Source organism: Symsagittifera roscoffensis, chromosome 6, assembly GCF_963678635.1.
Source record: "Symsagittifera roscoffensis chromosome 6, txSymRosc1.1, whole genome shotgun sequence".
Lineage (NCBI taxonomy): Eukaryota > Metazoa > Xenacoelomorpha > Acoela > Convolutidae > Symsagittifera > Symsagittifera roscoffensis.
Window position 1 is genome coordinate 36,069,991 of NC_087067.1, and position 13,182 is coordinate 36,083,172.

At 34.2% G+C, this 13,182-nt stretch overlaps 1 protein-coding gene and 3 non-coding genes across 4 annotated transcripts in view; 1 reads left to right on the forward strand and 3 right to left on the reverse strand.

Moving 5' to 3' along the window:
• The window catches only part of LOC134848707 (histone-lysine N-methyltransferase SETDB2-like), a 185,020-nt gene that overhangs the window by 58,977 nt on the left and 112,861 nt on the right, over positions 1-13,182 (forward strand). The gene's annotated exons all lie outside the window — the stretch shown is intronic.
• Positions 6,190-6,262, reverse strand: Trnav-aac (transfer RNA valine (anticodon AAC)). The gene has a single exon. It is a non-coding gene; the product is annotated as a tRNA-Val (tRNA).
• Positions 8,505-8,576, reverse strand: Trnav-aac (transfer RNA valine (anticodon AAC)). The gene has a single exon. It is a non-coding gene; the product is annotated as a tRNA-Val (tRNA).
• Positions 10,810-10,882, reverse strand: Trnav-aac (transfer RNA valine (anticodon AAC)). The gene has a single exon. It is a non-coding gene; the product is annotated as a tRNA-Val (tRNA).

Sequence of the window (13,182 nt, forward strand, 5' to 3'; positions counted from 1 at the left end):
TAAGTTTCTCTTCAAGGCAGAGAATAAGTATATAGTGTTTGTTATTAGAATAATTTGTGTTATGTTGTTTTTGTGAAGACGGAAAATATCTTTTTTGAAACGATGATCAAAAGGTGTTAATTGATTGCTTAACGCTTCTTTCGTCAAAGAAGATTATGATTGGTTTTGTGTTTTTGACTGGACTATGGAAAAAACCTAGAAATTGTCAAACGGTAAAAAACTGAAGCCACCCAGGCGTGAACTGGGGACATTCTGTGTGTTAGACGGATGTGAGAACCACTACACCATGTCAACTATGAGATTGCATAGTTTTTAGGATTAGGAAGCAGTGGTCAAGTGGCATTTGTTAAGAGTTTTCATCATCGCAACTTTGTTTGCTATCGCAAAAGTGGTTTTTATCAAGATCCGAGCTTGAATTGTAAAAATAGGTTTTAAAGCTTCTAAATGAGCGGAATTTTGTTCCTGATAAAAAGAATTGTTGATTGACCTTGAATGAGGTTGTTGGTCCAGGAACACAAAAAAAAACAGGGAAAGCTGTTTCCAACTAATTGCAAGACTGACCATAGTAAACCTTGCGGTATGTTTTTTAGTAAGAATTGTTTGTTTAGTAGAACTCATGTTGTTAGTTTAGTTGCAGAAAAACATGTTTTGTTTTTTTGCTTTTTTTTTCGATCGTTGCCCTATCACGCTTAAAGAAACTGTTTGAATTGTAAAAACTTGACCTTAGTAAATCTTGCGGTAGGTTTCTTTGTAAAAACTATTCGAATAGTAGAACGTATGTTGTTAGTTTAGTTGTAGCAGAATAGCTTCTTGTTTTTTTTGCTTAATTTTTCGATTGTTGCCCTATCACGTTTGAACAAACTGATTGAATTGTGAAAATAGGTTTATAAGCTTCGAACTGACTGTCATTTTGCATTTCATAAAGTAATTGTTAGTTTTCATTCTATGAAGTTGTTGATCCAGGGAGAGAAACTATGTTTCGATAATTCTGGAAGGAAAAGTATGTTTTTTAAAAAAATTTCGCTCAAAGGTTTCTAGTGAAAACAAACGGAGAAATCGTAATACGGTAGAAAAATTGATTCCACACAGGCTTGTACTGGAGGCGTTCTGCGTGATTCGCAGATGCGATAACCACTACTCCTTAGCACTTATAGGATTGCAAAGTTATAAAGATTCTGAATCAATGGTCAAATGGCATGTGTTAGGAGTTTGCATCATCGCAACTCAATTTGCCAAAGAAAAAATGGGTTTATCGAGATCCGAGGTTTAAATTTTTCGTTCTCTTGAACTCCGTGAATACTTCTTATAAGTTTCTCTTCAAGGCAGAGAATAAGTATATTGTGTTTGTTATTAGAATAATTTGTGTTATGTTGTTTTTTTGAAAACGGAAAATATCTTTTTTGAAACGATGATCAAAAGGTGTTAATTAATTGCTTAACGCTTCTTGTGTCAAAGACGATTATGATTGGTTTTGTGTTTTTGACTGGACTATGGAAAAAACCTAGAAATTGTCAAACGGTAAAAAACTGAAGCCACCCAGACGTGAACTGGGGACATTCTCTGTGTTAGACAGATGTGAGAACCACTACTCCATGTCAACTATGAGATTGCAGAGAATTTTAGATTCGGAATCAGTGGTCAAGTGGCATTTGTTAAGAGTTTTCATCATCGCAACTTTTTTTGCTATCGAAAAAGTTGTTTTTATCGAGATCCGAGCTTGAATTGTAAAAATAGGTTTTAAAGATTCTAAATGAGCGGAATTTTGTTTCTAATAAAAAGAATTGTTGATTGACCTTGAATGAGGTTGTTGGTCCAGGAACACAAAAAAAAACAGGGAAAGCTATTTCCAACTAATTGCAAGTCTGACCATTGTAAACCTTGCGGTATGTTTTTTAGTAAGAATTGTTTGTTTAGTAGAACTCATGTTGTTAGTTTAGTTGCAGAAAAACATCTTTTATTTTTTTTGCTTGTTTTTTCGATCGTTGCCCTATCACGCTTAAACAAACTGTTTGAATTGTAAAAACAGGTTTTAAAGCTTCGAACTGACTGTCATTTTGCATTTGATAAAGTAAGTTGTTATTTTTCAATGCATGAATTGTTGGTCCAGGGAGAGAAATTATGTTTTGATATTTCTGTGGAGAAGGAAAAGTAAGTTTTTAAAAATTTTTGCTCAAAATGTTTCAAATGATTGTTTGAAGCTTCTTGTGTCGAAGAAGATAATGATTGGTTTTGTGTTTTTGACTCGACTAGTGAAAACAAACGGTGAAATCGTATAACTGTAAAAAAACTGATTCCACAGGCTTGTACTGAAGGCCTCTTGGGTGATTCGCAGTTGCGATAACCACTACTCCTTGGCACTTATAGGATTTCAAAAATATAAAGATTCGGAATCAGTGGTCAAATGGCATGTGTTAGGAGTTTGCATTATCTGAATTTGAAATATCTTTTTGTTTTTTTTTTAATATAGTTTTTTGATCGTTGCCTCTCTCACACTTGAACAAACAAATTGAAATGTAATATCAGGTTTAAAAGCTTAGAACTGAGTATCATTTCGAATTTGAAGAAGTGAATTGCTAAATGTCAATTCATGAGGTTGTTAGCTCAGGGAGAAAATTTGCATTTGATTATTTTTGTGAAGATGGAAAATTTTTTATTTGAAATGATGACCAAAAGGTTTTAATTGATTGCTTAAAGCTTTTTGTATCAGCGAAGTTTTCGATTTGTTTTGTGCTTTTGACTTGACAAAATAAAAAAATGCAGAAATTGTCAAACGGTAAAAATCGTTGCCACGCAGGGTTGAACTCGGGACCTTCTGTGTGGTAGACCGATGTGATAACCACTGCAACATGGAATATATTAGTTTGCATATAAGATATTCTTTAAGATCCGGAATCAGTGGTCAAGTGGCATTTGTTAAGAGTTTGCGTCATTGCAGCTTTGTTTGCCAAAAAAGAATTAGGTGTCATCAAGATCCGAGGTTGAATTGTGAAAATAGGATTCAAAGCTTCGAAATGAGTTGCATTTTGTTTTTGATAAGAAGAACTGTTAATTGTCCTTGAATGAGGTTGTTGGTCCAGCGAGAGAAACTAGGGAACAATTTTTTCAAATAATTACAAGGCTGAACTTAGTAAGCCTTGCGCTATGGTTTTTTTTACTAAGAACTGTTTGAACAGTAGAAAGTATGTTGTGAGTTTAATTGTAGGAGGATATCTTTTACTTTTTTTGCTTTTTTTCGATCGTTGCCTTATCACGCCTGAACAAACTGATTGAATTGTAAAATTAGGTTTATAATCTTCGAACTTACTGTCAATTTGCCTTTGATAAAGTAAATTGTTTATTGTCATTGCTTGAAGTTGTTGGTCCAGGGAGAGAAATTATGTTTTGATATTTCTGTGGAGGTGGAGAACTATAATTTTTTGTCAAAATTTTGCTCAAAAGGTTTCATTGGAGCTTCTTGTGTCAAAGAAGATATTGATTGGTTTTGTGTTTTTGACTCGACTAGTGAAAACAAAAAGAAAAATCGCATAACGGTTTAAAAAAAAGATTGCACACAGGCTTGAGTGGCCCCCCTGCGTGATTCGCAGATGTGATAACCACTACTCTTTGGCATCTATAGGATTGCGAAGTTTTAAAGATTCGGAATCAGTGGTCAAATGGCATGTGTTAGGAGTTTGCATCATTGCTACTTTAATTGCTAAAAAAAGTGGCTTTATCGAGATCCGAGGTTTTAATATTTAGTACTCTTGAACTCCGTTAATACTCCATATAAGTTTTTCTTTAAGGCCGAGAGAAAGGTAGGTATCTCTTTCAATCAGGCCTGGATTTGTTTTCTGACGTTTTTCAATGCAAAATTGGGAGCGTAACTTTCTGTAAAACACTCGACTTCGATGTTGAAATAACCTAAGCTATTTTCAACTAACTACAGGGTTGACCTCAGTAAATCTTGCGCTACGTTTTTTGTAAAAACTGTTCGATTAACGGAACGTATCTTTTTTTTTGCTTAAATTTTTTCTGATCGTTGCCCTCTCACACTTGAAAAAACAATTTGAAATGTAATATTAGGTTTAAAAGCTTGGAACTGAGTATCATTTCGCATTTGAAGATGTGAATTGTTAATTGTCATTTAGTGAGGTTGTTGGTTCAGGGAGAAATTGAATAACAATTTGTGTTTTGGTTATTTTTGTGTAGACCGAAAAAAAATTTTTGACAAGATGACCGATAGATTTTAATTCATTGTTTAATGCTTCTTGTGTCAAAGAAGATTTTGGTTGTTTTTTTTGTTTTCGACTGGACTAGTGAAAAAACGCAAAAATGTCAAACGGTGAAAAACTGCTGCCACCCAGGCTTGAACTTGGGACCTTCTGCGTGTTAGGCAGCTGTGATAACCACTGCACCATGGCACCTATTAGATTGCATAGAATTTTAGATTCGGAATCTGTGGTCAAGTAGCATTTGTTAATAGTTTGCATAATCGAAACTTTGTTTGCTATAGAAAAAGTGGGTTCATCAAGATCCGAGGTTGAATTGTAAAAATAGGTTTCAAAGCTTCCAAATGAGTAGCATTTTGTTTTTGATAAGAAGAATTGTCAGTTTTCCTTGCATGAGGCTGTTAGTTTAGCGGTAAAAAACCAGGTGAAACTATTTTCAACTAAAAACAAGGCTGACTTTAATAAAACTTGCGCTATGTTTTTTTAGCAAGAACTGTTTGTTTGGTAGAACGTATGTTGTTAGTTTAGTTGTAGATCGTTGCCTTATTAAACTTGAACAAACAGTTTGAATTTTAAAAATAGGTTTATACGCTTCGAACTGAGTGTCATTTTTCATTTCACAAAGTAAATGATTAATTTTTATTGCATGAAGTTGTTGTTCGAGGGAAAGAAATTATGATTTGATTTTTTTGTGGAGAAGTAAAAGTTTGTGTCTTAAAAAAATTTTGCTCAAAAGAATTCAAGTGATTGTTTGAAGCTTTTTGTGTCAAAGAAGACATTTATTGGTTTTAGTGCTCTTGACTCGACTAGTGAAAACAAACGGAGAAACTGTATAACGGTAAAAAGTGATTCCACACAGGCTTTAACTGGGGGTTTCCTGAGTGATTGGCAGATGGGACAACCACCACACATTGGCACCTATAGGATTGCAAAGTTTTGAAGCTTCGGAATTAGTGGTCAATTGGCATGTGTTAGGAGTTTCCATCATCGCAACCCTAATTGCTATAAGAAAAGTAGCTTTATCGAGATCCGAGGTTTTAAGACTTGCTTCTCTTGAACTCCGTGAATAATCCTCGTAAATTTTTCTTCATGGCAGAGAAAAGGTAGATATCTTTTTCAGTCAGGCCATTGTTGTCAACCAAGAAATGTTTTCTGACTTTTTCAATGCAAAATTGGGAGCGCCACTTACTATAAAACACTCGACTCCGATGTTCAAACAAACCCAAGCTATTTTCAACTAACTACAGGGTTGACCTCAGTAAGACTTGCGCTACGTTTGTTGTAAAAACTGTTCGATTAATAGAACGTATCTTTTTGTTTTTTTTTGCTTAATTTTTTTTTGATCCTTGCCCTCTCACACTTGAAAAAACATTTGAAATGTAATATTAGGTTTAAAAGCTTCGAACTGAGTATCATTTCGCATTTGAAGATGTGAATTGTTATTTGTCATTTCATGAGGTTGTTGGTTCAGGGAGAAATTGAAAAACAAATTGTGTTTTGTTATTTTTGTGTGGACGGAAATTTTTATTTGAAAAGATGATCGATAGGTTTTAATTCATTGTTTAAAGCTTCTTGTGTCAAAGAAGATTTTGATTGGTTTTTTGTTTTCGATTGGTTTTTGTTTTTTGATCGAAAGGTTTTAACTGACTGTTTAAAGCTTCTTTAGCCAAAGAAGATTTTGATTGGTTTTGTGTTTTCGACTGGACTAGTGAAAGAAACGCAAAATTTGTCAAACGGTAAAAAACTGATGCCACCAAGGCTTGAACTGGTGACTTTCTGTGTGTTAGGCAGATGTGATAACCACTACACCATGGTGTTTTGTTATTTTTGTGTGGACGGAAATTTTTTTTTTTGAAAAGATGATCGATAGGTTTTAATTCATTGTTTAAAGCTTCTTGTGTCAAAGAAGATTTTGATTGGTTTTTTGTTTTCGACTGGACTAGTGAAAAAAACGCAAAAATTGTCAAACGGTAAAAAAAACTGATGCCACCCAGGCTTGAACTTGGGACCTTCTGCGTGTTAGGCAGATGTGATAACCACTACACCATGGCACCTATCTGATTGCAGAGATTTTTAGATTCGGAATCAGTGGTCAAGTAGCATTTGTTAATAGTTTGCATAATCGAAACTTTGTTTGCTATAGAAAAAGTGGGTTCATAAAGATCCGAGGTTGAATTGTAAAAATAGGTTTCAAAGCTTCCAAATGAGTGGCATTTTGTTTTGATAAGAAGAATTGTCAGTTGTCCTTGCATGAGGCTGTTAGTTTAGCGGTAAAAAACCAGGTGAAACTATTTTCAACTAAAAACAAGGCTGACTCTAATAAAACTTGCGCTATGTTTTTTTAGCAAGAACTGTTTGTTTGGTAGAACGTAAGTTGTTAGTTTAGTTGTAGAAAAATACTTTTTTTGCTAGGTTTTTCGATCGTTGGTTGCCCTATTAAATTTGAACAAACAGTTTCAATTTTAAAAATAGGTTTATAAGCTTCGAACTCAGTGTCATTTTTCATTTGACAAAGTAAATGATTCATTTTTATTGCATGAAGTTGTTGTTCGAGGGAAAGAAAATATGATTTGATTTTTCTGTGGAGAAGTAAAAGTTTGTGTCGGAACAAAATTTTGCTCAAAAGAATTCAAGTGATTGTCTGAAGCTTTTTGTGTCAATGAAGACATTTATTGATTTTAGTCCTCTTGACTCGACTAGTGAAAACAAACAGAGAAACTGTATAACGGTAAAAAAGTGATTCCACACAGGCTTGAACTGGGGGTTTCCTGCGTGATTGGCAGATGGGACAACCACTTCACATTGGCACCTATAGGATTGCAAAGTTTTGAAGCTTCGGAATCAGTGGTCAAATGGCATGTGTTAGGAGTTTCCATCATTGCAACCCTAATTGCTATAAGAAAAGTAGGTTTATCGGGATCCGAGGTTTTAATATTTGCTTCTCTTGAACTTCGTGAATAATCCTAATAAATTGTTCTTCATGACAGAGAAAAGGTAGATATCTTTTTCAGTCAGGCCATTGTTGTCAACCAAGAAATGTTTTCTGACTTTTTCAATGCAAAATTGGGAGCGCCACTTTCTATAAACACTCGACTTCGATATTCAAACAAACCTAAGCTATTTTAAACTAACTACAGGGTTGACCTCAGTAAATATTGTGCTACGTTTTTTGTAAAAACTTTTCGATTAATGGAACGTATCTTTTTGTTTTTTTTTGCTTAAATTTTTTCTGATCGTTGCCTTCTCACATGAAAAAAAAACATTTGAAATGTAATATTAAGTTTAAAAGCTTGGAACTGAGTATCAATTTGCATTTGAAAATGTGAATTGTTAATTGTCATTTATGAAGTTGTTGGTTCAGGGAGAAATTGAATAAAAAAGCTTGGTTTTTTATTTTTGTGTAGACGGAAAACTTTTTTTGAAAAGATGATCGAAAGGTTTTAACTGACTGTTTAAAGCTTCTTTAGCCAAAGAAGGTTTTGATTGGTTTTGTGTTTTCGACTGGACTAGTGAAAGAAACGCAAAATTTGTCAAACGGTAAAAAACTGATGCCACCAAGGCTTGAACTGGTGACTTTCTGTGTGTTAGGCAGATGTGATAACCACTACACCATGGCACTTATGAGATTACATAGATTTAAGATTAGGAATCAGCGGTCAAGTGGTGTTTTTTAGGAGTAAGCATAATCGCAGTTTTGTTTGCTATAGAAAAAGGGGGTTTTATTAAGATCTGAGGTTGAATTGTAAGAACAGGTTTCAAGGCTTCGAAATGAGTGGCATTTTGTTTTTGTCTAAAAAAATTGTTAATTGTCATTGCATGAGGTTGTTGGCCCAGGAAGAGAAACTAGGGAACGATTTTTTCAAATAATTACAAGGCTGAAAATAGTAAACCTTGCGCCATGATTTTTTTTAGTAAGAACTGCTTGAATAGTAGAAAGTATGTTGTTAGTTTAATTGTAGGAGGATATCTTCTACTGTTTTGCTTATTTTTTCGATCGTTGCCCTATCACGCTTCAACAAACTGATTGAATTGTAAAAATAGGTTTATAAGCTTCGAACTTACTGTCAATTTGCCTTTGATGAAGTAAATTGTTTATTGTCATTGCGTGAAGTTGTTGGTCCAGGGAGAGAAATTATGTTTTGATATTTCTGTGGAGATGGAAAACTATAATTTTTTAGCAAAATTTTGCTCAAAAGGTTTGATTGGAGCTTCTTGTGTCAAAGAAAATTTTGATTGGTTTTTTGTTTTTGACTGGACTAGTGAAAAAAACGCAAAAAATGTCAAATGGTAAAAAACTGATGCCACCCAGGCTTGAACTGGGACCTTCTGCGTGTTAGGCAGATGTGATAACCGTTACTCCATGGCACCTATTAGATTGCAGAGGTTTTTAGATTCAGAATCAGTGGTCAAGTGGCATTTGTTAACAGTTTGCATAATCGAAACTTTGTTTGCTATAGAAAAAGTGGGTTCATCAAGATCCGAGGTTGAATTGTAAAAATAGGTTTCAAAGCTTCCAAATGAGTGGCATTTTGTTTTTGATAAGAAGAATTGTCAGTTGTCCTTGCATGTGGCTGTTAGTTTAGCGGTAAAAAGCCAGGTGAAACTATTTTCAACTAATAACAAGGCTGACTTTAATAAAACTTGCGCTATATTTTTTTAGCAAGAACTGTTTGTTTGGTAGAACGTATGTTGTTAGTTTAGTTGTAGAAAAATATATTTTTTGGCTATTCGATCGTTGCCCTATTAAACTTGAACAAACAGTTTGAATTTTAAAAATAAGTTTATAAGCTTCGAACTGAGTGTCATTTTTCATTTGACAAACTAAATTATTAATTTTTATTGCATGAAGTTGTTGTTAGCGGGAAAGAAATTATGATTTGATTTTTCTGTGGAGAAGTAAAAGTTTGTGTCGGAACAAAATTTTGCTCAAAAGAATTCAAGTGATTGTCTGAAGCTTTTTGTGTCAAAGAAGACATTTATTGATTTTAGTCCTCTTGACTCGACTAGTGAAAACAAACGGAGAAACTGTATATCGGTAAAAAGTGATTCCACACAGGCATGAACTGGGGGTTTCCTGCGTGATTGGCAGATGGGACAACCACTTCACATTGGCACCTATAGGATTGCAACGTTTTGAAGCTTCGGAATCAGTGGTCAAATGGCATGTGTTAGGAGTTTCCATTATTGCAACCCTAATTGCTATAAGAAAAGTAGGTTTATCGGGATCCGAGGTTTTAATATTTGCTTCTCTTGAACTTCGTGAATAATCCTCATAAATTGTTCTTCATGGCAGAGAAAAGGTAGATATCTTTTTCAGTCAGGCCATTGTTGTCAACCAAGAAATGTTTTCTGACTTTTTCAATGCGAAATTGTGAGCGCCACTTTCTATAAAACACTCGATTTTGATATTCAAACAAACCTAAGCTATTTTCAACTTACTACAGGGTTGACCTCAGTAAATCTTGTGCTACGTTTTTTGTAAAAACTGTTCGATTAATGGAACGTATCTTTTTTTTTTGCTTGAATTGTTTCTGATCGTTGCCCTCTCACACTTGAAAAAAAACCATTTGAAATGTAATATTAAGTTTAAAAGCTTGGAACTGAGTATGATTTCGCATTTGAAAAAATGAATTGTTAATTGTCATTTATGAAGTTGTTGGTTCAGGGAGAAATTTAATAAAAAAAGCTTGTTTTGTTATTTTTGTATAGACGGAAAACTTTTTTTGAAAAGATGATCGAAAGGTTTTAACTGACTGTTTAAAGCTTCTTTAGCCAAAGAAGATTTTGAATGATTTTGTGTTTTCGACTGGACTAGTGAAAGAAACGCAACATTTGTCAAACGGTAAAAAACTGATGCCATCTTGGCTTGAACTGGGGACCTTCTGTGTGTCAGGTCAGATGTGATAACCACTACACCATTGCACCTTTGAGATTACATTGATTTAAGATTAGGAATCAGTGGTCAAGTGGTAATTTTTAGGAGTTAGCATATTCGCAACTTTGTTTGCTATAGAAAATGGGGGTTTTATCAAGATCTGAGGTTGAATTGTAAGAATAGGTTTCAAAGCTTCGAAATGAGTGGCATTTTGTTTTTGATAGAAAAAATTGTTGATTGTCATTGCATGAGGTTGTTGGTCCAGGAAGAGAAACTAGGGAACGATTTTTTCAAATAATTACAAGGCTGAACTTAGTAAACCTTGTGCTATGGTTTTTTTAGTAAGAACTGCTTGAATAGTAGAAAATATAGTGTTAGTTTAATTGTAGGAGGATATCTTTTACTTTTTTGCTTATTTTTTCGATCGTTGCCCTATCACGCTTCAACAAACTGATTGAATTGTAAAATTAGGTTTATAAGCTTCGAACTTACTGTCAATTTGCCTTTGATGAAGTAAATTGTTTATTGTCATTGCGTGAAGTTGTTGGTCCAGGGAGAGAAATTATGTTTTGATATTTCTGTGGAGATGGAAAACTATAATTTTTTAGCAAAACTTTGCTCAAAAGGTTTGATTGGAGCTTCTTGTGTCAAAGAAAATTTTGATTGGTTTTTTGTTTTCGACTGGACTAGTGAAAAAAACGCAAAAAATGTCAAACGGTAAAAAACGGATGCCACCCAGGCTTGAACTGGGGACCTTCTGCGTGTTAGGCAGATGTGATAACCACTACACTATGGCACCTTTTAGATTACATAGATTTAAGATTAGGAATCAGTGGTCAAGTGGTGTTTTTTAGGAGTTAGCATAATCGCAACTTTGTTAGCTATAGAAAAAGGGGGTTTTATCAAGATCTGAGGTTGAATTGTAAAAGTAGGTTTCAAAGCTTCCAAATGAGTGGCATTTTGTTTTTGATAAGAAGAATTGTCAGTTGTCCTTGCATGAGGCTGTTAGTTTAGCGGTAAAAAACCAGGTGAAACTATTTTCAACTAAAAACAAGGCTGACTTTGATAAAACTTGCGCTATGTTTTTTTAGCAAGAACTGTTTGTTTGGTAGAACGTATGTTGTTAGTTTAGTTGTAGAAAAATGCTTTTTTTTGATAAGTTTTTTGATCGTTGCCCTATTAAACTTGAACAAACAGTTTGAATTTTAAAAATTGGTTTATAAGCTTCGAACTGAGTGTCATTTTTCATTTGACAAAGTAAATTGTTAATTTTTATTGCATGAAGTTGTTGTTCGAGGGAAAGAAATTATGATTTGATTCTTTGTGGAGAAGTAAAAGTTTGTGTCGGAACAAAATTTTGCTCAAAAGATTTCAAGTGATTGTCTGAAGCTTTTTGTGTCAAAGAAGACATTTATTGATTTTAGTCCTCTTGACTCGACTAGTCAAAACAAACGGAGAAACTGTATATCGGTAAAAAGTGATTCCACACAGGCTTGAACTGGGGGTTTCCTGCGTGATTGGCAGATGGGACAACCACTTCACATTGGCACCAATAAGATTGCAAAGTTTTGAAGCTTCGGAATCAGTGGTCAAATGGCATGTGTTAGGAGTTTCCATCATTGCAACCCTAATTGCTATAAGAAAAGTAGGTTTATCGGGATCCGAGGTTTTAAAAATGATTGCACACAGGCTTGAGGGGGCCCCCCTGCGTGATTTGCAGATGCGATAACCAGTACTATTTGGCATTCATAGGATTGCAAAGTTTTAGATTCGGAATCAGTGGTCAAATGGCATGTGTTAGGAGTTTGCATGATTGCAACTTTAATTGCTGAAAAAAGTGGCTTTATCGAGATCAGAGGTTTTAATATTTAGTACTCTTGAACTCCGTGAATACTCCTTATAAGTCTTTCTTCAGGGCAGAGAGAAAGGTAGGTATCTTTTTCAATCATGCCTGGATTTGTTTTCTGACGTTTTTCAATGCAAAATTGGGAGCGTAACTTTCTGGAAAACACTCGACTTCGATGTTGAAACAACCTAAGCTATTTTTTAACTATCTAAAAACTTGACCTTAGTAAATCTTGCGCTAGGTTTTTTTGTAAAAACTAATCGATTAGTAGAACGTATGTTGTTAGTTTAGTTGTAGCAGAATAGCTTTTTGTTTTTTTTTTGCTTAATTTTTCGATCGTTACCCTATCACGCTTGAACAAAATGATTGAATTGTGAAAATAGGTTTATAAACTTCGAACTGACTGTCATTTTGCATTTCATAAAGTAATTGTTAGTTTTCATTCTATGAAGTTGTTGATCCAGGGAGAGAAACTATGTTTTGATATTACTGGAAGGAAAAGTATGTTTTTTAAAAAATTTTCGCTCAAAAGGTTTCTAGTGAAAACAAACATAGAAATCGTATTACGGTAGAAAAATTGATTCCACACAGGCTTGTACTGGAGGCCTCATGCGTGATTCGCAGATGCGATAACCACTACTCCTTAGCACTTATAGGGTTGCAAAGTTATAAAGATTCGGAATCAATGGTCAAATGGCATGTGCTAGGAGTTTGCATCATCGCAACTCTATTTGCCAAAGAAAATATGGGTTTATCGAGATCCGAGGTTTACATTTTTTGTTCTCTTGAACTCCGTGATTACTTCTTATAAGTTTCTCTTCAAGGCAGAGAATAAGTATATTGTGTTTGTTATTAGAATAATTTGTTTTATGTTGTTTTTGTGAAGACGGTAAATATCTTTTTTGAAACGATGATCAAATGGTGTTAATTGATTGCTTAACGCTTCTTGTGTCAAAGAAGATTATGATTGTTTTTGTGTTTTTAACTGGACTATGGAAAAAACCTAGAAATTGTCAAGCGGTAAAAAATTGAAGCCACCCAGGCGTGAACTGGGGACATTCTGTGTGTTAGACAGATGTGAGAACCACTACACCATGTCAACTATGAGATTGCATAGATTTTAGGATTAGGAAGCAGTTGTCAAGTGGCATTTGTTAAGAGTTTTCATCATCGCAACTTTGTTTGCTATCGAAAAAAGGGTTTTATCAAGATCCGAGCTTGAATTGTAAAAATAGATTTTAAAGCTTCTAAAT